This window comes from Euprymna scolopes, chromosome 6 (genome assembly GCF_053919585.1).
Source record: "Euprymna scolopes isolate OS-2025 chromosome 6, ASM5391958v1, whole genome shotgun sequence".
Classification (NCBI taxonomy): Eukaryota; Metazoa; Mollusca; class Cephalopoda; order Sepiida; family Sepiolidae; genus Euprymna; species Euprymna scolopes.
In genome coordinates, this window is record NC_136487.1 from 74,697,201 (window position 1) to 74,702,047 (window position 4,847).

General features: G+C 35.4%; 1 long non-coding RNA gene across 1 annotated transcript in view; it reads left to right on the forward strand.

Annotated features, from left to right (window-relative positions):
- The window catches only part of LOC145277707 (uncharacterized), a 39,222-nt gene that overhangs the window by 14,254 nt on the left and 20,121 nt on the right, over window positions 1–4,847 (forward strand). The gene's annotated exons all lie outside the window — the stretch shown is intronic.

Here is a 4,847-nt window from a genome sequence, read left to right on the forward strand (position 1 = left end):
GCTTTATATTATAGATATACTAGCTGGACGCCTGGCGTTGCCCAGTTGTACAATAGACTAAAACATAATATTTTAATTTATGCTGATTACGTATGTATTATAGAATCAATCCTCCATTGATTATTATATATTACGAGGAATAATTTGCCCAGTGAATTAATTTGCAAAAAAAATTAAAAAATAACAAAATTAATAATGTCATTCATCAAATTCTGTCCGTGTTTGTTTACAATATCACATCAGCTGATATTTGGGCTTGACAATAAATGCCCTGGAAAATTCACTTCTAATTTATGTTTACTTTTAAAATATGCAGACTAAGAAATGATTTGTGGCAATTTTAAATGGTACCGCTTCTTTTATCATAAATTGAACTCATTAATAAGAAAAAATTAAAACAGTGAAGTACACCCAGGCTTGAACTATTCGATCTGTAGTTGAATGCTCTACTACTTGGCTATATCTCTAGATGTCAATAATTCTGGGGGGGGGGGGGTTAAAGAAGAAATTATTTGCTATAATTTTATTATCTCCCTTATCTGCAAAATATTCCTTTGTTAAATTATTCTTTTTTATCTATAAGAAAGAAAGACTATTTTAAGAATCGAATTTTTTTCAGTTTTCGATACCCATCAGATGAATTTCTGTACAAAACATATCTAAGAACACTGCCAGACATATAAATTACCTTTGTGTGAAATTTGCGAAAGATAGGCTCAGCCATTTTGGAACCTATGAAGAAGAAACACACACACAACGTGACTTTTATATAATAGTATATATATATATATATATATATATATATATAAGTTAAGCAATGTTGAGCATGGTTAGTACCAGATGGGTGACCATTTGGGAATTTTAGGCGCTGTATGTGTTCTCTGCTTATCTCGGTATTTGTTTCCAGTCATCCTGTACAGACACTTCATTTGCCACTGGTATTTAACAATGTCGACTCAGGAGAGGTATGGTTGGAGACTGTGCATCTCCTGCTCCCCATAATTTTCACACACAGACACCCATTCATGGGTATCCATAGTCTGTCAAAGACTTTAGGAGGCCCTATTATATATATATAAAATATACCAAGTTTTGTTGGGAATATAGAGTATTTTGTTTAGTTAATACTAGCATGGGTGCCTGGCGTTACCCGGATGTTTTGAGATTTAAGCAGAGCAAAAAAAAAAAAAAAAAAGAAAAAAGGTCAATTTTATTTAACTTTGACCCCTATTATGACCCCTTAAAATTTATTGTTTAGAGCTCAAATAAAGTTATTAAGTTAGATCCATGTCCAAGGAACCTATATCTAAAATTTCACGTGTTTAGACCCAAAATTGTAGGAGGAGTTTGGTAGAGTTCTCAAAGGTCAAATCATTGAACTTTGACCCCTTAATCGCCAAATTTCTGTCCGAAAACCAATCACATCGATTTTCCCAAATCTCAGTACCCCGTATATCAAATTTCGAATCTGTAGGCTTAAAATTGACAGAGTTATTGCATCAGGAAATGTACACGGACACACACACAGACACGTTCACTTTTATATATATATATATATATATAGATTAAGTTTGTTGAGTTAAGGAGATAAATTATAGAAGCTGTTACATTTTTTAATTCTGTGTGTATGTGTGTGTGATATTTGTGAGTCCTTTATAGAAAGAAAGGTTAAAGAATCTACATGAAATCTAAAAATGTATTCTTATGTAAAACTGACCTAGGAAGACAATGGGAGTGTTTCTGAATCTCTAAGTGCACCCCTGAAAGGTCTATGATAACAAAACCCCCTTTAAAACTTCAAATATATCCTATTTTATGAAATTGTAATCATATGTCTAAAGATTTGTGGGAAAGGGGAAACAATGATAGTTGTTCCGAATCTCTAACATAAGGGCGCTATAGGAAGCTGAACCGCTTTTAAAACTTCAAATATATCTTACTTTGATGAAATTTATATCATATTTATAAAATCCTTCAGGAAAAACAATAGAAGTGGTCCTGAATCTCTCTACGTAATCCTCTATGTGTCAAAATATCTACGTGCCCTCACCTCTAAGTGAACCATGAGGACAGAACTGGTGCACCTGCCACTAGTCTCCTGCTCTTAGACAAGGTGCAAAAAACAGTCGCCAACCTAATAGGTCCCATACTATCAGCCCAACTCCAACCTCTGCTCCATCAACGAAATGTTGCATCTCTATGCCTATTTTACAAACATTTTCATGGAATATGCACTGACAAACTCAAATCACTTGAACTCACTCGGCGCAAATACCTCTGACTAACCCAAGCAAGCAGCAAAATCCCACCCTACACTGTAGAGATCTCTAAATGCTGGAAATTCCTTTAGAGTTTCTTTCCTTGAACTGATCAATTTTAAAATTCCCTCCCAGGTCCTTAATTCACTTACAGAAGTTCAAGTGTAATGTGAACAGATATCTTGCTGCTCAACTCCCTGAAATATCCCCATAGATTTGTTCCCTTACATCCATGTGGTACTGTGTCTTGTTTGTGGTGAAATAACAATAAAAAGAACTTCCTTAAAACTTCAAATATCTGATTCTAACGAAATTTAAGCCAGATGTATAAGAGAGTTTTTTAACATTTCAGTTTCTTCCGACTTTGTTAGGGGAAGAAATGGAAGAAGGAGGCAGTAAAAACCGAGATAGTAATCTGGTGTTCTAACAATAATGAAAAAGCACATTGTTCAATTCCAAGCAATATCGGGTTTTCCTGCTGGTTATTTTTTTTTTTTTTTTACTAAAGTTTCACTACTTGTCAAGGCTCAAAGGTCACTCAAAGATAAGAATTAAATGAATGCCAGGTAAACGATTAGACAACATCGTGATGATTGATAATGATAGTTATGATTGGGCAGAGTTTGATTATTCAAGAAGACTGTCTGTTAAGAATTTGTTTACATTGGACTTGAAAACAACCATGCTGTAGTCAACTGGGAAGCGGCTATACAGTATCATGTTCCACGTAGGGTAGTTCTAAAAAAGAAATTTTGCTCATGAAAATTTCAGCTAATTTATGTAGGTAGGGAGAGAGAGAGGGGGAAACTATTGACAATGGTTATAGTTAGAGGAGTTTTTGTTGTGAATGTTTTGCAGGGAGGGGGGACCATAGATTGAAGCTCAGTCGAGCACCTTCTGTGAAAATAATGATAGAGTAAAGAAAAACTGGCAGAAAGAGGTAGGGAATAAGAAAAAAAGGCATCAACCACTAGATTTCCAAAATAAGAAATTTGTGAATCTGTAGAAGGAATGCCACTATCAAGAAGAGAATAATAATGTTTATCATCTATAATATAAGTCCCACCTGTCTATTTGAATGTATGCCTAAAACTTTCAACAGAGGTGACGGATTTTCATGAGATGAGTATCATTTTGAAACTCAATGTCTCCAACAACAAATATCGAAAAATTGGCCAAAAACATTAATTCCTTCACTCTCCACTGGGCAGTTTTCTACAAGGAGGGTTCGATATTTTTCAAGTCATCATATCAGTTAGATTCACTTTGCCTAATTTTAACATTCCAAACTTCCGGCCGTGTCATTGAGTAGCGGTAAGACGTCAGATTTTCTTTTACTTTCTTTTCCGTCTTCGCGTCATGGGTTCGAGCTTGCCTGCCTACCTATTACCACTTTTTTTTTTTTTTTTTGCTCAACACACACCTCCAAACACCCAGGCAACGTTGGGCATGTAAGGTCCAGTTATGGGCAAAAAAGAAAAACAAAATGGTGGCAGTGCCTGATTGCACCCAGGCTAGTATAAAAATAATTCATTTTCATTGATAACTTGTTAAAACAAGTAGTTATTGTAAATGTGTGTATAATATGCATGCATATTTTGTTAGAGTGTGTCAGTTCAGTTAACAATGTGTATGTTGCTGTTTCTTTGTTTAAAACCTTATATATATATATATATTTCTTGTTGCAGCTGTTGAGGGCCTTTGGTTCTAAAAGGCCTAGGAGGGATGTGATGTTTCTATGCGTGTTGTTTCTGAAAGAAAACAGGAAAGAGAAAGAAAGAAAAAGGCTGTGTTTAGGTTTTTATAGTATGTGCACATTTTAGGAAGTGGGTATTTCTTGTGTTGATTACTCTGCAAGTCTCACTACATGCTTGTCACAAATGAATGAAAAGAATTTTGACCAGGACCAGACAAGCAACAACAAGAATGAGGGATAGATCTGCAAAGTTACTGAGGAGGTTCTGATTGTAAAGCCTGCAACCTATTCTTCCTCCATCATGATCCTTAGCATCATCGATTTTAGCAAGGACAACATTATGCTTTCGTTTTTCTTTCAAAAGGGCTTTGGACCCCACTGATAGCCAACACTATATACACCTCACTCTTGCTATCCATGAAATCCCCTCTTTTTCTTTCCGTCACCTCAACAATTAGGATAGTGATCATGTTCAGGGTTTTAATGTATGCAGAGATGGCCGACAAGGCCAATTGTAACCTTGAACTGTCTTTCACAGTGAGAACAGGCAGCTCCATTTTTATTTGAAGGGTTGGCTCGAGGGCATTCTTCTCTTTCTCTTCTTCTCAATTACAGTTACAGGCAAAAAATAAAAATAAAATGGCGGCAGTGCCTGATTATATGTCAGCAGGTTTTGCAAAGTAATGTAAAATCTTGTTACTCATATGCAAATGAGATGGTGGTGGCTTGGCTAAAAAAAGCCTGTTTTCAGAGAAGTGCAATTTTTAGAGTCGTGAGTTTGGACTGCAGCGTGTGTATGTACAGGATTGAGGAGTGACGGTTTTAACCACAAAATGCAAGATTAAATATACCTTATTTGATCTTGCTAAAAATAAAGACATCAGAAAATACAA